Raw genomic sequence first — 20476 nt, forward strand, 5'->3', positions numbered from 1 at the left:
TCCGCTAATAGGGTTGCTTCGCAAGATGAAAAAACCGCAAGACGAAGAGACTCGCGGAACGGATTCTTTTCGTCTTGCGAGGCACCACTGTATTCATGTTGCTGCCCTCTAATTGTTGACACTCCTGGGTTATGTGTCGTATTTTGGTATCTCAGAACCCTTTTTCTTATATGATCAAAAGTAAAAGTATGGAATTCCTTTCCCTTTGCTATATGTGAAGTATCATCCATCAGCTGCTTCAGACCTCTTTTAAAAGACGTACCTTTTTGTCTAGGCCAGGGGTTCCAAAACGCTAGTCTGAACCTTATTCAGGTGGTCCGCGGCCTGTCCGCAAAAATACAATTAAAAATCATGCTACATCAAGCACAGTGAATTATGATTGCTAAAACAGGCAGAAAAATCATTAAGTAATCTGCCAAGACCCAGCAATATTCAAGTGATTGCGGGGGAGGGAGGTCCACTGCTTAGAAATTTTAAATATTAAGCAGTTTAGCAATGTTTCTGAACAAACCGCAATTGTGTATGTGTGCAATACAATATATATAGAATTTAGCTACTGCAGAAAAAATAACACATAAGTTAATGGGTCTCTAAGGGACAAGAATTTTTGGATCATTTCTATTCAGCATGGTAGGATTTTATTTCATATAGTTTCAGATTGAGAGATATATCTCCCTACCCCACTATATTATTGAGTTTTGGTTATTGTTTACTTGTCTCTGTGGTTCCATAAGAATTTGAAAACTAATAAAAACATTTTTCTGCAAATACAACATCTAGTACAGTGCATTACAATTGCTACAGCAGGCAGAAAAAAATCGTTAAGTGGTCTGTCAATACCCTTAGCAATTTTCATGTGGTCTGAGGGGGCACTGCTTAGATATTTTAAATATTAGACAGTTTAGAAATGCTTTTAAATTGTGTATCATTGCAATATAGTCTGTTTTCTAACAAAGAGTGTCCTCATTTTCTGACCTTACCTTATGTGTTTGTGCTAATCCTTGACTAGCCTGGCAGCAGCAGCAAAAATACTTGATGTAGTCCCGAAATGACAAAAGAGGAGAGTTCCATGCATAAACCCTACATACAGACTAGGCCTAAAGCAGATTAAGCCCAGGAGAACTACATTGTCTCTGCAGTCACAAAAGATTATTTCTACCATATTGAGTTCATAACCAGTTGCAGCCATTAGCCAACAGCTCCCTGAAACACTGGTTTGCTTAGCATACATTTATGTTTTGACCTCTGGCTAAATTCTACATTTCTAGTAAAATTAGAACATTAATCATAAATTGAATGCATTACCTAACATGCACTGCAACAAAAAAATAATAATAATATTAAGAGCTTGGCAATTACCTGGCCTTTCCTGCCCCCAAGATTTTCCATAGGCTTCCTATTGGATTGCCAACTCATTTGAACCAATATTTACTGATTTTGAGGGTGATAGTAAGTATGGTTAGTACATCAAAAGAGGTTGTGTTGTGGCAGTGGACAAAGCTGAAGGGTACCTTTTGAATAAATGTGTTTTTAATATTTTATTTTATTTTAAAAAGCCAAAAGGAGCAAGGGTTCAGAGCACTGGTTGGCCTGACCGATCCAAGCATCTTGTCTACATCCTTGAGCCTTACTAGCTGAAATTCATCCAACATAACAGGACTAGACAGTGCTCTGGACACCTCTCAGGTTTCATCTGCTGTTAACAGTGGAGGCAAGGTCCAGGCAGATAGATGCAAGCGATTTTACTGTTGGTTCTATCACCTCCTTTGGGCCAGACTGTAAATAGCCCCACACTACCCAGAATAGCTCTGCTGGATGGCACAATGAGGATGCTGTGGAGGCAGCGAAGTATGCCTTCTTTGCTGCCTTCACTGCCACTAGGTATGCTTGATTACCAGTCCTCTCCTGTGTTTGATTGCATTCGACTGGAGTTTTCATCCATTCGCATTTGAGCCGTCTCCCAGCTTATCACCCTAAACTCTGGAGTATACCAGAGAGTCAAATGGGCTCCATGAAGCAGAAGAGGACACTCAGGAGTGATAATGTCAATGGCCCATGCTATTTGGATGTTCCAGAATTCGGCCAGGGCTTGACAGGAGTGCCAGTCATATCACCTAGAAGATGCCCCAGAGCCATCTGGAAACCCATTGCTTCCATCAGCCTCCTAGGGTGGACCATCCTAACAGATCCCCACCAGGAAGTGATCTAACCACAACAAGGGACTGATATCAATATCCTCCACTTTCAGATGGAGGATAATCCTGCTTACTTGAGAAAACAAGGTCCATATGCCTACTGTGTGTGATGGGCTGGTGACATGTTGGGACAGCTCCATAGTCATCTTAAGACCAGCACTATGAATTGGGCCAGAAATCCTACTAGTAGCCAGTGCTACTGGCACAAATTTGATGTGTTTGGGTTTTTTGGGTCCCCACCACCATCCAGAAGGCTGCATTTTGTACCAGCTGTAGCTTCCAAACTCTTCAGAGCCAATCTCATGTAAAGTGTTTTGCAGTAATCTAGTTGGGAGGTTAAAAGAGACTGGGTTAATGGCCAGCAGATTTTGTATGTGTGGAGGCTTCTGTGATCTTGTCTTTTAAACATGAAGATGGGGCTGGATCACATCCTAAATTACCTAGCTGTGAGAGGAGGCAATGTCTACTTACATCGTTCTGCATAACAGCACGTGGCTGTACACAGCTGAAGGCAGTGACCTTCTTGCCTCTCAGCTGAAGTCATGTGAGAACAAAAATAAAAATAACTACAATGATGACAAAGGACAAAAGGGAGAGAAACAAGTGTGAGAGGGCCCTGCTCTAGATTTCCACCAGTGTGTAGCTGGCATTTTTATGCATGCATAAAGAGGAAACATTGGAGCTCCTCTGATAATAGCGATGAGATATGGCTGCTGTAACAAGAATCTCCTTCAGAAGCAGTGGCACCTGCACCTGCAATGTTAGCATCCCAGAGGGATGAGGCTTCACCTGCTTTGCTGGCACATAATCTGGTAATGAGTCAGCAAGACCTCCCTGCAGGATAGCTGACAAGCTAGTCTGTGCAAGAAGCAGAGATGGAAAGTAGCAAGAGTCTATTCAGGAACCTGTGAAGGACACAGGCATGTTCATGTGATTTAAAGAGGCTACCCTCTTTCAGCTGTGCGATTACCTCCCCCATTTTTTTTGAGAGGGGGATAAAGTTTGCAAAAGGTCCTTACCACAAATTTTGGCTCCAGGTTTGTTTGTTGGTTTGTTTTTAAATGTTTCCTAAAATTAACTGTGCATTTTCTACTGAACCGTACCCTAACTGCATATGCGGTTTGATCCTTAAATACTTTTTGATCCAACATTTTAAAAGGAAAAAGCAATGCCCTCTGAAAACAGGACTTCCTTGTTTAATTCTCAACTAAAGAGGCATTTTTTGTCATCTTTCTTCCCTGGGTATATTTCTGCTTTTCTTTCATGTCTGTAGCAATCCCAAGTTGACCTTCCAAGGTAACAGCAAAGAAGTCCCTCGTGGACTTCATGTTGCTTGTAGGTTACACTCCCAGTTTCCTTTAGCTGGCAGGTGTTAACTAAAGACTGCAAATGACATTTTTAAAGACAGTAGAAAAGAAAAATAAGCAGCCAGTTGCTTTCCTATTTTAAAACTCTTCTTGTTACCTGCAGGGCAGAACTTCTATACTACTCCTGAAACAAAGCTCCTTGGCAAGTCAAATTAAAAGTACATGATGTGGAAATTCCACAGTTAAAAAAAAAATCCTGAGCTTTCGCTGCCAAATATATAATATGCAAATGAAGGAGAAAAACAACATGGTTACCAGTCAAATCATAGAATGATAGAGTTGGAAGAGACCACAAGGGCCATCGAGTCCAACCCCCTGCCAAGCAGGAAACACCATCAGAGCACTCCTGACATATGGTTGTCAAGCCTCTGCTTAAAGACCTCCAAAGAAGGAGACTCCACCACACTCCTTGGCAGCAAATTCCACTGTCGAACAGCTCTTACTGTCAGGAAGTTCTTCCTAATGTTTAGGTGGAATCCATTGCTCCGTGTCCGCTTCTCTGGAGCAGCAGAAAACAACCTTTCTCCCTCCTCTATGTGACATCCTTTTATATATTTGAACATGGCTATCATATCACCCCTTAACCTCCTCTGGACACGTTCCAGTTTGTCAGTGTCCTTCTTGAACTGTGGTGCCCAGAACTGGACACAGTACTCCAGGTGAGGTCTGACCAGAGCAGAATACAGTGGCACTATTACTTCCCTTGATCTAGATGCTATACTCCTATTGATGCAGCCCAGAATTGCATTGGCTTTTTTAGCTGCCGCGTCACACTGTTGGCTCATGTCAAGTTTGTGGTCAACCAAGACTCCTAGATCCTTTTCACATGTACTGCTCTCAAGCCAGGTGTCACCCATCTTGTATTTGTGCCTCTCATTTTTTTTTGCTCAAGTGCAATACTTTACATTTCTCCCTGTTAAAATTCATCTTGTTTGTTTAGTTGATTAAACAGTTAGATTAATTACTGCTGTTGACTGCACAGTAAGAATCACCGATTCAGTGCTTGCCAGTTCCACAAAAATATTGGTCCAAAACAGGGCTCCTCAAAGGATCTTAATTGTTTTAAATGTTTTTATTGTTGTATCACTTGTTTGCTGCCCCTGGGCTTTTCTAGGAGGAAGGGTGGTATGTGTGTATACAGATGGCGGCTGTGGCAAACCACCTTGCACCTCCAAAATTATTTACTGATTTTGAAGGAGGTGGTCTCACATACCTTAGATGTTTTCTTTAAGCTGAAACCTTTTGTTAATTTCTCTAACCGTTTTACTGCTATCACCATGTATAAAATGAAAATCTATAATATATCAGTTTACCCACAAGTAGCTATGGATAAGCTATGGTACAAAACAGCACAGATTTTACTTTAAAGTGAAAAACAAATGTATTTCATTTAAGCCAACTGATATGAACAGTTATTATAATACCGCAATATGTGTGTGTGTGTTTGTGTGTGTGTGTGTGTGTGTCCAAACATGGGATTCAGCTACATTAGTAAAACACATACAGTGGTACCTCTGGATACGAACAGGATCCATTCCGGAGCCCTGTTTGCATCCTGAAGTAAACATAAGACGCGACTGCGCGACTGCGCATGTCGTGTTTCGCCGCTTCCACGCATGCGCGTGACATCATTTTGAGCGTCTGCACATGCGCGAGCGGCAAAACCCGGAAGTAACACAGTCCATTACTTCTAGGTCGCTGTGGAGTGCGACCCAAAAATATTCATCCTGAAGCTACTTCAACCCAAGGTATGACTGTACACGTTATAAATGTGTTATAACACTGTGGCCCCAGATGGCGCTGTAGAGCTGAAATCAGAACTATGAAATTTTCCATTGTGAGCTTTAAAAAAAATTTTCTCAGAGCATTTTCAGAGAGTTTTTTATAGCTATGTAGATGCAGCCATGGTTTAATTATCAGGAATGTGCTCTTTATGCGTGGATACTCCAATTCTCTCTCGTGCCTCCTGGATACTCTAAACCTTAGGTTGCTGCAAAACAAGATCTGTAAATTTACCAGGAAGCTCAGAAGAGAATCAGAACATGTGATGGGATCAGAGAAGAAGAGAGTGAGAGCCTGAAGGACCTTCCTGGTGTCTATAATATAGCTATGTGTCTATAGGTGCTGCTGATATCCATTAGCTTGTATCAAGCATGTTACAAGAGCACCTTCATTCCACCTTGACCTTTATGGTATAAAAGAACACTTTAGTAGATCATCTGTCTGCCAGATCAAGATAGAACAGATAGATGGTCTCGGTGGCTCTCCCACAGCTTTGAAATGTTCTTCTGAAGACTCACAAAAGCCCTAGAATAGAACAAGATATAATTCCAAATAAATTCAGTGTGCAAATTATTCCACATCAGTATAGCCCCAATTTTCATTTCATTTTTTGAAAAGTACCCTCTACTTTTATGAAAATACCAGCTCTTCCCTTATCATTTTTATCAGACAGGAATTCTCTTGTGGGCTAAATATTGTTTTCCTGTTCCCAGGGTTGTGACCTCAATGCTACTGTGAAGCTTTGTGTGGAGCCAAGGACAGATTTTTAAATGTAAATAAAAGGCAAAGAGGAAGTCTTAACTGGATGTCAAACTTCCAAACTTGTGAGTGCATATCTCTGCTCAACTTCAACAACACTGAGGGTTAGCAAAAAGAATGCACACAATACGGTTGGAAAGAATGCTAAAGGTTGCTGGTGTAGGGTCCAGTAAAAAATTAACAATAAGACATTTCACTGCTGAGTAAATATATTGTGTTATAGTCCAAATGGATGGGTTAAAGTATATAAAAAAATAGCAAGCTCTCCCAAAACAATATAATGTAAAGGTAAAGGACCCCTGGATGGTTAAGTCCAGTAGAAGGTGACTATGGGGTTGCGGCGCTCATCTCACTTTCAGGCCGAGGGAGCCAGTGTTTTTCCACAGACAGATTTTTGGGTCATGTGGCCAGCATGACTAAACTGCTTCTGGCACAACAGAACACTGTGACAGAAACCAGAGCGCACAGAAACCCTGTTTACCTACCCGCCACAGTGGTACCTATTTATTTACTTACACTGGCGTGCTTTCGAACTGCTAGAATGGCAGCTGATATAAGGTAACAGCTAATGTAATAGCCTGCTTTGCACTGAATGCTATGCCAAACTATGGGTTAGCAAGACCTGGATGAATGGGCTTGGGTTTACGGGCTCTGATGCAGGAGGAAGGAACAAAAGAGGGGAATGGTTGATGGGAAGCTGGACTGAAGGAGCAATGAGGTCTTCAGTTGCTTTCAGAGTGAGAACAGGGGTCCCATCTCTCCTCTCCAACCTTCCTGCAAAGCAGAGAACCTCAGTGAAGGCTAGGGAAGGTTTTGGTCAGCCAAGGGGATAGACTGGAGATAGCAGTGACTGAACTGGGGCCTGAACAGGATGGATGCAGCCTTCTTCCCTAGAACTAAGTGCCACCTTCAGAGATGGAAGCAGACCCACCCATCCTGTCAGAGGGAGCGATTGCAATCTTGAACTTCCCATAAAGTAAGAGAGCCTCACAAGTGAGTGTAGCACACCTTGTCTTTAAAAGCTAGAGGAGGGGCAGGGAAACTTGTTGAGACATCTTTGTTGCTTCTGTCAAGTTCCGAACTTCTTGCCCTCTTGAACTCCTGAATCATGACTCCTGAGCGCTGTGTGTGCTGCTGAGCCTGTACTCTTAACTTGCCTGAATAAAGATCTCTTCCTTACTGACAAATAAGAGCCTCTGCCTGGATGTGTTGGGCAGGACAGGGCTCCTGGAAAAGAGTTTGCAGCTGGTTTGTACGTATTACCTGCTTAAAATGCAGTGAGGTTGGTTTCCACCTCCATGTTTCAAATCACATTTGCATGTCACTCAGCACATCAGTAGTGTTAGACGAGGGTTGTGGCTAACATTGTGCGTACATGGCTTCAGAAACCAGTGGCAGGAGCACGTTGGATGCTGAGTAAACAGGAGTAAACAGCCTAAGGAATAGTATTTATTACCTTGCAAGTCCTGGAGTTTTGCCTATATCAAGACCTATTTTCAGCCATCATCAGGTCACTCTAGAAGAGGGTGTAGTCTGACGATATTTAAATCTACAACTGGAAACCAGACGTTGCTAGTGCAACAAGTATTTCTCGACCTGCTCCTATATCTACAAGGCTAGGGAGGTGCTGTCAGTCCTTGAAAGGTACGATTGATAGCAGTTCCTCTATACATAATTCTGCAAGAAAGGTGTGGAGAGAGTAAACAAATATACTGTATGAAATATACTCCGAGTCAAGAGTGGATTTCATGCTCTTTATTCAGCTCATAGTGGTGAGGAGGAATGGAAGTTCCCCCAGAATGTCTGCTTTATATACATTACTTCACAACGGGCCCTACGTGATTGGCTAATTCCGGGATTCCCCTGTAGCCCAATCAGGTTGCGGATTCACTTCCACCTGGAGCTGGATTGGGTGCCTCCTGTGGACCAATCAGACTGCTGCATTCTGGATCCTATTGTTCTAGGACCAATCAGACTGCTGCATTCTGAATCCTATTGTTCTAGGACCAATCAGACTGCTGCATTTTGGATCCTATTCAACTCAGTACATAACACTGTATATGCTATGTTTTGGTACACCTGCCTCAGCAACCGTGACCCAGCTCATGGGCGTAGCCGGGGGGGGGGGGGCAGCTGTTCCCCCAGACAAAGTAAAACAATAAAAATAGTTAGGTTCTGGACCCCCCATACTGTAAATCCTGTGCACGCCCATGACCTATCTTACTCCACTTGGAGAAACAAACAATAGCAGTAATGTGCAACAAACCTCACCTCCAATCAGGAAAGTGATGAGAAAATGCATTGGAAAGTGTAGGACAACACATGACTTTCATTTATTTATTATATACTTCCCTTTGTTAAAAGACCACAAGGAGGTTTACAGCAAAGAACACAATAAACCATATGCAGTATGTCAATGAACATCCATGTAATACAAAAAAATTAAACATACTGTAAAAAATACAGTGCATAATGATAAGCAATGCATAGTAATAAATAATACATATAATTCATAATACATAATGAACACATACAACGAATCAACATTAAATTATACATAATGTCATCCCAGCAATAATTTAATAGCAGGGCATGGGCAAGCCCACTTTTCCATATACTTGTCACCCCAAAAAGCATGAAAGGTAGCTAGGAACAATCAAAGATGGAAGTTGGTTCTGTTCTGAATTTGAAAGGACACCATCTAACCTCCCTGCAAACAAATCAGAATGCTCATTGAATAGCCAGCTTTGTCTAATCTCCCTGCAAACAGATTGGGACGAATGCTCAGTTAAACAGATCATCTGCAACATTGGGAAGTGTGCCCCAAACATCTTAGACTGGAGGTATATTTGTTTCTAAATTAAAATTCTAAGTGCATTGCAGAGCTTCCCTCCTGGCTTTGAATGCAGAAAAATTCTAGGGCAATCCACTCACAAGTTCCTTTGAATTCAAGAGAGCTTCCTCCTAGCCAGGCAATAACTGGTCTTTTAAAATAATTTTTGATGTTTTAAATTTTGAACTGGTACTTTTGATGGTTTACATTATTCTTATGTGAGCCCCCCTTCCTCTTTTTTGCCTGGAAAGAAAGCATAAAAATATTTGAAATAATATTTGAGTTTGAACCTGCTCTCCTGGGTCTATTTTGGTTCCCTCCTTCCAGTGTTGACTGATTTTATTTAAAGAGTTATTGGCTGACTGATTTGAATGTTTGTTTTGATGGGGGCCAGTCTTACTAAGTGGTACACTAAAGTGTGGGATATTGCCCTGCTGGAAAAATGAACTAATAAGCTGAGAGTCCTTAGGGGACAAAGATAAAGTGATAATTTCATACCTGTTTGGTCTGATTTGCCTACAAATGAATACAGCTGACAGTGACTCAGTGCATATGAATAATTTTAATTACTTTCCTTTGGTATAATAAGGTCCATGTTTTGTAACCCCATCCTGTTTAACCCTTATGTTATGTCTATGCTATAAATAGTTCAGTTATTGTCTTATTTATTTTGGTTTTATTTTATACCTGTTTTTGTCCAACAGTGATTTATAATTGTAATATGGACTGCGTATTGTATCACCAGATCTGTTTGATAGGCACTGTATTTTGTTGAATTTTGTATAACCCTTAAAATGTGTTATTTAATACATTCACATGGCTGGCCCAAGACATTCTGGCACCTGAGGCGAACCACAAAACGGTGCCTCCCTCTGCAACAGGGAAAAAGGGGTGAATGAAGATCTATATCAGGAAAATGGCAGAATAAAGTTCTACATTGGGATCTGATGCCCCTGTGAATCTTGCCGCCCAAGGCAGTTGCCTTGCCTTGCCTCATGCTTGGGCTGGCCCTATACATTGGCTTAATGTCTGTTTTGTTTGACAATGATGTATACTTTTCTATAACAATCTTTGTTGTTGTTGTTTAGTCGTTTAGTCATGTCCGACTCTTCGTGACCCCATGGACCAGAGCACGCCAGGCACTCCTGTCTTCCACTGACTCCCGCAGTTTGGTCAAACTCATGTTCGTAGCTTCGAGAACACTGTCCAACCATCTCGTCCTCTGTCGTCCCCTTCTCCTTGTGCCCTCCATCTTTCCCAACATCAGGGTCTTTTCCAGGGAGTCTTCTCTTCTCATGAGGTGGCCAAAGTCTTGGAGCCTCAGCTTCAGGATCTGTCCTTCCAGTGGGCACTCAAGGCTGGATAGGTTTGATCTTCTTGCAGTCCATGGGACTCTCAAGAGTCTCCTCCAGCACCATAATTCAAAAGCATCAATTCTTCGGCGATCAGCCTTCTTTATGGTCCAGCTCTCACTTCCATACATCACTACTGGGAAAACCATCACTTTAACTACCGTATATGGACCTTTGTTGGCAAGGTGATGTCTCTGCTTTTTAAGATGCTGTCTAGGTTTGTCATCGCTTTTCTCCCAAGAAGCAGGCGTCTTTTAATTTTGTGACTGCTTTCACCATCTGCAGTGATCATGGGTCCCAAGAAAGTAAAATCTCTCACTGCCTCCATTTCCTCCCCTTCTATTTGCCAGGAGGTGATGGGACCAGTGCCCATGATCTTAGTTTTTTTTTGATGTTGAGCTTCAGACCATTCCCATTTTTTTTTAACAAAATATTGAATATGTGTGTGTCTGATTTTTTCATTATACTGTATTTCCCTCACTTTTCAGTCTTTCCAGCTGCCTAATCAGGCGGGCTCCACAGTCCACCTAACCCAGCCGTCAATAAAGCTGGGCGCTAGAACGTTCCATGGCGCCCATGAGGCGAAGGCGGAGGGCCGCGCCGTCCTGCCAAAACAACGGGTCGAACAGCGCGCGGCCGGAGAGGCAAGCCAGCCCCGTCTCCACTCCAACCCAGCTTGGCGCATGCGCCTTGTACGAAAGGCCTGCCTCGCGCGCGCGAGCGAGCCTCCCTCTTCCCTTCCCTCTGACAGCACTGACATCATTGCTGCCGCCGCGCGGAGGATTGTGGGCCGGGAGGGAGGGCCGCCATTTTCGGTGAGGAGAGGGGCGGAGCTGAGGCCGCTCAGTCAGCCTTGGAAAGCCGGGAAGGACTTACCTCTGTCTCTCTGTCTCTTTCAGCGGCGGCTGTAACTGCAACAGCCGCGGTGGCGTCGGCGGCTGTGCGGAGACCAGCCTCCTCCTCCTCCCCGGGACTGACAGCCGGCTACTCCGGCCTGGGCGGAGAGGTCATAGCTGGGGTGAGTGGCCGTTTTTCTGGCATCCTGGTTCCCTCTCCGCCTGCCTCCTGCGAGCCCACCCTCCCCGGAGCCAGCGGCCTGCCGCCCCTCCCTACGCCCCCTCCCGCCGCCCCTCAGAGATGCCGGGAAAGGGCGCCACCTATGGGAAGGGGTGTGTGTATGCGTGTCCTGTGTATAGTGGGGAGCGATGCTGGATCTAAGGGGGGGGGGGAGAGGAGGCGTGAGGTGATGCTGATCCCGAGCACCTAAGGCAGATGGGCAGCCTCTGCGGAGGGAGGGCCAGATCCTGCGTGGGTGGGTTGTGGCGGCTAATGAGGATGACAATAATAATAATAATTTTATTATTTATACCCCATCGTGGCTGGGTTTCCCCAGCCTCACTCTGGGCTGCTTGCAGGAGGGGGTGTAACGCTGGGTGGGTGGGCTGAATGGGGTACAGTGGTACCTCTGGTTGCATACGCTTCAGGTTACAGACTCCGCTAACCCAGAAATAGTACCTCGGGTTAAGAACTTTGCTTCAGGATGAGAAGAGAAATTGTGCTCCGGTGGCACGGCAGCAGCAGGAGGCTCCATTAGCTAAAGTGGTGCTTCAGGTTAAGAACAGTTTCAGGTTAAGAACAGACCTCCAGAACGAATTAAGTACTTAACCCGAGGTACCACTGTACTTCCAAAATATGGTTATTATTGTCATTATTATATATTCATTTTCCCCTGATGGGGCTCAAGGCGGCTTACAGGTAAATCTAAGAACAGCAAAAAACCATGCCCCTCTCGCCAATCATCAACAACAAAAAATTGGAGCATTGATAGAATTGAAACTGTATACAGATCTAGAAGATGGTGGAAAGGGACATGCACCGGCGGAGGAAGGAGTACTAGGAGGTTGGTAGCAGCCAGATTTGTTTATTTATTAAGCTCTGGGTGTGAAGGAAGTGTGTGTATGTGTGTCTTCCTTCCTTGGAGGCTCTTGCGGCCCCCCCACCCCATTTTTCCATCGATTACTCATCCAGAACAAAAGGCAGAGCCAGGCTCCTATTAGTCCCGGGTTGGTCCCTTGGGGCAACAGCCAGTCCCATTGGGATTCCGCGGATGTTCAGGCGTGGATCATTTGCAAAGAGCCAAGTAGCCAACACGAATCTCTCGCTCTCTCTTCCCTTTCTCCCCCACCTGCAGCTGGAGCAGGAGAGGAAGGGATCGGCCTGCGTGTAGGGGATGTGCTTCCTTTACAGAGGCAACAACCCCCTTTCCTACCTTTCTCCCTCCCTCTCTCCTTTTCACATTTGTCTCGCGGTTTCGGGGGGCTAGACTGTAACATCTAGGGATGTGTTACCTCAGTTGCATTTTTAGATGCAGGGTGGCTCAATCCTTCTGGGTTTTTGTTTTTGATTGAAATAAGGAAGGGAGAGGGGGTGGGGTATGCTTTTGAGTCTGTTAAGGCAGGCTCATCAGCTTGCTGTCTCCTGGCTTTCTTTTCAATTGATTACAAGATTTTGGACTCTGAAACTGTTTTGAAGCAATACTTACGCATGCAAGCAGGATGACTGAAACCAGGTTGCAATTAGTAAACCCACAGTCGTAACCATTACTACTCAGAAGTAAGCCCCACTGAATTATAGCCTAATTAGCCCTCATTTTTCCTACCTAAAATTACATGTAAACTACTGACGCTTAAGAGGCCCTTTGAACAAACAGGACCAACCCTTATTCATTAATAACAGGAAATCTGCCAAATGACTTGTATAGGATCTTGGGAAACTTTTAAGAATCTAGGAAGTAGTTTTCATTTTGCAATTCAAGCATAACAGTATGACAGTAGAATTAAATATAAACAAATTAGTGATACAATCCTATAATACTCACATAACTGGTAGTAAGCCCTTTTGAACTAAGTGATTCATACTTATGAGTGGACATGAATAGGATTGTGCTGTGTATAGAATAAGTATGCATTTTTGAGCTAAGTTGTATAGAAAACAGTTGAACCATCTACTTATTGCGTACATGTCAGAATTGTATTCTCAGCTTTCCCAAAGAACCATTTATTTTAAAATGACATGAACATATTTTGATTTTACTTTTGATTTTAAATATCTCACGGAAGTTCTTTTTCTAAGAATTTTGAAAACTAGGTTGCATCATGGTGGAAGACATTAGTCATAGGACTTAAATGCATCTGGAATAATAAATTCAGCATTCATCAACAGTAAAGTTAAAACAGATCCATTAGGCAGAGCTATAATGTGCTATGAGGCAGCACAACTGAGTTATAGCAAGCATATTGCTTAACAGGAAACTGTTCTGAGATGACTTTATATTTTAGGAAGCTGAGAATTGTGTGGTAATAACACAGCTCATTCAGAAATGCTTAAGAGCCAAAATCTATTGTTTTTATTTTTAAAAAGTCCAAGACTGAATAACATTTTTATATAATGTTCCAGATGTTTACCTATATTTTTGTGATCATGAAAATAAAATTGATCTATCCTAGATATTGCTAAAATTATGTACTGTTTAAAAATGCATGTCCTATTGTAAAATAAAGGATTACCCAAAGTAATTGTGAAATATTAATTTATTGCAAGTGGGGGCAAAATTCGGGCTTGAGGAAGCTGTTGTGTTTTTATTAGAACCCAGAGACCCACCTACTGGAGTCTGGTGCAAAAGAAATACATTTAAAGAAATCTTATCCCAGGAATTTGCTCTTTAGTACTAGAACTGAACAGAATTCTCAGTCCTGACACAGAAGAATCCTAGTCATCCAATGCTTGCTTTATTTCAGCAGTATAATTTAGAGTCAATTTATTGTTGCTGTTGTTAAACAATTAGAAGTCAGAAATCCTTGCCAAAGATCTACCAGTAAATTCCATTCTGCCTTCTGTCCACTGCTGCTGCTTAACAGTGTCCATGCTTGCCTTCTTACTAAGGCAGAGTAAAAAACAGAAGTGATTTAGAATGGAAAGGTTAAAAGAGAAATCTAGGTCACTGGCATAAGAGTAATAGTACTTGCAACCTCAGACGAAGCCTCTGAATATTAAATAAGAACACAGAACAATATCTGAACATTCAAGGAAGATGAAGTGGGTTATAATATAAAAAAAATTCAGTGTAATATGATTTTATTTTAAAGGAGGGATCAGTTGCTGTTAGCTTTGTGTCTGAGTTTTCCATCAGGCTTTGGCAAAATGCTCACCTGCCTCTCTTCCTTTGTGCTGTATCTGTTGGTTTCTTTTGCTCAGTTGGGTGCCCTTGGGATGTTTCATTGTACCCTCTAATGCAGTCTCTGGCTTTTTACTGCAGGCTAAATTCCCTTTGGACATGAGTATTAGTGCAGCTTCTCTTCAGTCTCCACCTTTCTGATCTGCCTCTGAGGCGCAGTTAGCTTAGAATATGTTTTTACTCTGAATATTCAGTATAACCCTATCTAATGTGACAACATGGTTTCTATACATTTTAGGCTTTTTAACATTCAGAATAACAAGTGCACGAGGCAACATCAAACAAAAGCTGTCTGAAAGAGCTATGGTGCTCAAATATGTTATTTTCTTTATAATAGGAACTAAGCTTCAAATGTTTAAGCTTCAGTTTTTGGAATCTTCAAGAAATGGAGGGCCTCCAATTTAATTTATTCTTTGCAGGATGTATTGCTCATAAGCTTGCATGTAAAATAGCATAGGAAGCAAAATCCCCTGAGGAAGTTTGTCCTTATTACCATGCTGCATTTTCTATGTCTTATTGCTGATGCACATGCAAAATATATTGATATTCCTGGAGGGGGGGATGAATGGGTTTTTTAAAATGACAGATTAGGCAGGAAACAATGGATTGTTTTGTCAAACTTTTCTAACAGCGATATTCATTGATGCAGAGAAGAAAGTATTTACCCCCCCTTTTTTTATTACTCTGTAGTTGTATTAAGTGCAATTTTCCTGTTATCTCTAGAAAATAAACTCTTGTCACTACAGATAAGGGATTCTAGGCTTTTTCAAATCAAAGATAAAATTGTAATGGATAAAATTTGAAGCTATTTCAGCGGCAAGGACTGTGAGCTGTTAGCTTTTCTGGTTTCTGTCCATAAACCTGCTGCTAGCAATTATTCTTCCCTCACTAGGATAATACTGACCTATCTCCACAAGCATCACTTATTTTTTCAGGGGGTACTCAAGGGTACACAATACCAGCACCTCTTTTTTGTTGTTGCTAAAAAGTGTGGCACTTACTGTAACAACTAATGGCGAGTACCGGCACCTATTTTTCTAGGGGGCGAAACCATGGCTCACAAGGCTATTGTAAAGATTATTGACAGCATATTTGAAACACTTTTAACACTCAGTATGCTATATACATAAATGCAAAGAAGTAAATTTTGTACGTTTTTACTTCAGTACTTCCATTCCCAGCACAACATAAACACTTGCCAGCTTTTTCCTGCCATTCACTTTATTTTCCAATACACTAACATTTGTTGAGTAACTCAACACAGCATCTGGTTTTCAAAATAATTGGGGTATCAATAGGTTTGGTACCTGAAATTACTGAAGTATTTTGCGTAAAACTAACCTTTGTGTTTGTATTGCTGAGAACTGACTAATTTGTCATGTTGTCTGTATATATTTTTTCAAACATATTTTTTACCAATATAATTTTTTACCAATATAAAATTGCATAAGCTCAACATGGCAAGAAATCTTCCTTCACATACTGACTTCACTTTAGAGACTATGGCTTATTTAAACCATAGTTTCCTGTTACGTTGAAACGAGGGGGTTAGATTACTGACTACTAACTAGCATAGGAAATTATCATATGCTGATTAGTAAACCAAGATTAAAATCATAGTTTCTCAGTTTGACTGTGACAGGAAACTGTGATTTCAGCAAGTCATGATCTCTGAGCTGAAGTAAGTGTGTAAGAGGTTTTGAAATTGTTTTAGATTCATATGTTGCACCCAAAGTTGTGTGATAAAAATCCCTCTCCTCTCCCTCTGCAGCCCCCTGTGCCCTCCAATCTGCTTTGGAGTGTCCATCTCTGCCAGCTTTAATGTTTTTATTAGAATCTGAACAATTCTCATGAATTTTTGTCTTACCTCACTAACCTTTAGGGCTATAAAACTATTTTTCCACCAGTCTTATATGTGTTCCAAATTGCCATCCATGTGGCTCATGACCTTGCTGGTGGCACTCTGTGATTATCTGCCCTTGATGAATTCTCAGTATTCCACAATAATAATATCAAAGTAAGAACATTCAATAGTTTTGATTTGAGTAAGGAAAACTGTACACTTGCAGCTTTTAAAAAAATCTGTATTTCAAGGATAGTGTCAGTATTTCTATGTACTTATGGTTTTATAGTATTGTGTTCAGTGGCATTGACCTAAAAATGTCTACTTTTTATGCTGAACAAGAAAATATCATGTTGATATGTTGATAACTGACTCAAGATGAATTATTTGTTTAAGGCCGGGGGGGGGGTGTTGCTTGAAGGGGAATAGCTCTGAACATGGGAATTCTTAATCTTGAAAGTGTTATTTGTGCTGACAATGGGTGATCTCCACTAAGTCCAACTGAAACTAGCTGCAAATTTATTTTTGTTGATCTCTGTGTGTGACTGTTGGATATCACCCAATAGACAGCTCACTGGCTTCATTGGGATACAGATGTATGGCACCTGTTAAGTATTTTTCATTTATTGCACCAGCCATTTACGCCTTGTTCCAAGAAAGGAGAGCTGCATGTAGAAGCAGGATTGCATGTACCCTGTTGATAAAAATGTGCATTCCCATCTGTAGACATGCTCATTTGGACCCCATTGAATTGGCTGGATGCATCTTTTGATGACTGTGTTCGGATGGATTTGGGCCATAGTGGTATTAAATAGCTACACAAACTGTACTTAAATAAATATGCTGATATAGTTTAGTTCTGTGCACAATGAGAACAGTTGGGGGAAATAATCAACATTGTATGATGCAACTTTTATAATGTTGCTAGCATAGGTGCTGTAGCAATTACCAGTGCTGAGAGATGAGTCTGTGTAACATTTGTCCTTCTGAAATAACCTGAGGAGTTTGGCTGTTTGAGACATGCCTTCAGAAGGAAGTAGTTGACTGATGAAATAAGAAATTTCATCAGTGCATATGTGGAATTATCAAGGAAAACTTAAGTCAGGTGAGCATAGTGAAATGGCATCATGCTAGTTTACCAGCATTTGACTCATTTACCTCTTTCACACATTTTCCTGTAGCAAACACATTGACAGACATGGCCTACTTGTACATTGCCTTGGTCAGGTGTTCATTTGGTTCTTTTTCTTCAGTCAGCCAACCTATGCAAGATGGCCTGTGTTGACTGCAAGACAACATGCTGAAAATGTAGGAGCCTCACCCTGGCAAGCAGCTCTGTGCATATGTTGAAAAGGAAAAAAAATCCCAAGATCTGCTGTTGACATGATCGGAACAGATAGGCAATGCTAATGCTGCAAGTAATCTAACAGGAATGTTAGCATTTACCAACCCATATCTATTGGACAAAGCTATCTATTTATCTATTGGATAAAGTCATTTACTAAGATCAAGCATTTTGAGTAAAACCAAATTTTGAAGAGCTGGGGTGCCACAAAGAGGAAGATACTACTGCTGAACTGCAACTAACATGAGGAAGGATCGTGTACAGTTTATCTTCATGATAAAGATCAAAGAAAGATGGAAGAAAGTTTGTATCCCTTTGAAGCATACATAAAACTCATTGTTCAGCATGGTTGTTGGCATCCATCTGTCTCAAGAGACAATGGCTACCAGAAAGCTGCACCATCCCCTACAGCTGATTTCCTGTTGAATATGTTCCACAAGGGAAATAAAGCTTATGACAACTTCATTGCTGTGAGAATCTATTACATTTCAAACCAGCCAATTACAAGGTGTACTCTTTTACAACAGTCAGAAGAAAAATAAGAAAATACTGTGTATTTAAGGTGACAACTCCTGTATCACTACAAAAAAGAGTTACAGGTATCATATCCCCTGATATTAGTACCTCTGATTTGGTCACATAGATGCAACCATGTTTTAAACTGACAGTTTTCACTTAAAAGTAGAAACCACAGTCGACAGCTATCTATCATAGATTGCGCATGAGTTGATGGAATGTTCCTTCTTTCCATGTGTATGCTAGTGGAGTCTGAACTGGCAGTGACTGACCAGAAACAAGACCTGGAACAACATGAAGATATATAATTGACTTAATTTATTACAATGTTCACTAAATTACATTATGACATGCAGCTATGACATGGATATGTTACTCATTCTTCTAGGAAATTCTGAAAGCGAATGTTTGGATGAAAATAGGTTTGCAATCAAAGAGCAATTTGAAGTATTACATAGATGTGTGATAGCTAGCTCATTTATGATCACTATGTGCAAATCCCTATCTGGATTTCTTTGCTTGACTGGATGCCTTTTTAAGCAAGGGAAGATTCAGCCTTCAAGGTTCAGGAAGGAAATGAGAATGTACAAGCCATGTTTTCTTCTTTAAAGTGATTGGATTTGGAATGAGGTAACAAAAGCTTAAAACCATGGAAATTGAAGCTAGTTAATGAAGCAAGGCTACAGAAGTTCATAGTTGTATACAATCAATGTGGTTCTCCCATGAGTGGAATTATAGGAACATATGGAAGAACTGTGCTGCCATGGAAGTCATTCAGAAGAAGATATTGTAGACAATTGTATTTATGGAATTGGACACAAGCTACACAAAGCAAGACACTGTTGTCCAGTCCACAGGTAGAAAACTGAAAATCAAACTGCACAACAGAGGGAATTGAAGGGAATCGGGTTTCCTATCTCTTGGAATCTTCAAGTACACAGATCATGATGCCTCGGTACCATTCTCATGTAGCTGTTGAAATAGAGGAGACTCATGTTCTTTGTGGATTTGGAGACAGTCCTCACCCAAAAGTGTGCTTGTTATCAATTTTATTCATGTACAGCAAGTAAAATCACAAACAAGGTTTGTGATAGCTAGCCTGCGAAAAGCATAATAATTGTATAAATTATACAGCAAGCTAACTAAAGCATCACAAAACTAAATAGGGCATAAGACTACAAACAGTTAAGCGTAAGGCTACCAAGCAATAGCCTGCATGGCATCTTACAGCCAGGGTGAAACATCTCTGTTAGTTCTGGGTCTGTCTCTTAAGTTCCTCATCTTAGTTTCAGCAGCTGAGTTGTGGTTTTGCCAGTTGTCTGGCTCCCTATTATATATTGTTTCACTACGCTGACAAGGCTAAATCATGTGTTCATAACACACATATGAGTTATACGTCACTGGGCTTTATCTTCATTATGCATTCCTGGGAGGAAAAGGGAATACTGCTCTAGATCCCAAGCAGCTACGTTCTTCAAACTAAAAGCAGTTGTGTGAGAAACTCAGCTTATATGTTACAGACAACCAGCCTTTGATTCTTCCAGTTAGGGCATTGTTTATCATACTTTACAAGCCATGTGACATTTGCTAATTTCTACTGAACAAACGCTGTGCTGCTGACAAAGTTTCATATTGACTCTGGAAGGGACAGGTTACAAATAGCAAACAAAGCTAAGTCCATGCATGTTAGGCCTTATGCTGGGGCATTAAAGGGACAATTGCCAGCATCAGTCCTTGTGATAACCGTAGTCTTCTACACATGTCAGGAAGATTTTGGGATTCACGTGGCAGGACAGCATCTCAAACAAAGATGTGCTCTCCCAAGCCCACATTCCCACCATGTTTGCACTCCTGTCTCAGCAACACCTACACTAGGTTGGTCATGTCCACAGAATAAAAGATGGCAGGATCCCCAAGGACATGCTCTGTGGAGAGCTTGCTTCAGGCACCGGGCCCATTGGCAGACCAACTCTTCATTACAAAGATGTCTGCAAACTTGACACGAAGGCTGGCAACATTAATCCTGTGGTGTGGGAATCCCTTGCAGACGACCACAGTGCCTGGAGACAGACAGAAAGGTTGTGTATCCACAGCAGTGACCTGAGGAGGAATGACCGCTGGAAGAAGAAACACCATGGTACACTTGCGTCAGCACAACCGAATCCTTTCATCTGCCTCAGCTGCAACAGATCCTGTATTTTCCGTATCGGTCTCTACTGCCACAGCAGGCGCTGTAACCCTCCAGTTGCT

The 20476-nt window shown here is 41.6% G+C and overlaps 2 protein-coding genes across 8 annotated transcripts in view; one reads left to right on the forward strand and one right to left on the reverse strand.

Moving 5' to 3' along the window:
* The window catches only part of XRCC3 (X-ray repair cross complementing 3), a 95341-nt gene that overhangs the window by 24749 nt on the left and 50116 nt on the right, over positions 1–20476 (reverse strand). The gene's annotated exons all lie outside the window — the stretch shown is intronic.
* Positions 11080–20476, forward strand: part of KLC1 (kinesin light chain 1) — a 45229-nt gene continuing 35832 nt past the window's right edge. For 2 of the 7 annotated variants that reach the window (XM_083436552.1, XM_083436555.1), the window contains exon 1: positions 11081–11306. The gene's annotated coding sequence lies outside the window, so the exon portion shown is untranslated. Of the gene's footprint in view, positions 11307–12058; positions 12189–20476 lie in introns of those variants that run through there. The other 5 variants (XM_083436554.1, XM_083436553.1, XM_083436551.1 and 2 more) reach the window with 4 other exon arrangements.

Source organism: Podarcis tiliguerta (assembly GCF_965153285.1).
Source record: "Podarcis tiliguerta genome assembly, chromosome: 1".
NCBI classification, from domain to species: Eukaryota; Metazoa; Chordata; class Lepidosauria; order Squamata; family Lacertidae; genus Podarcis; species Podarcis tiliguerta.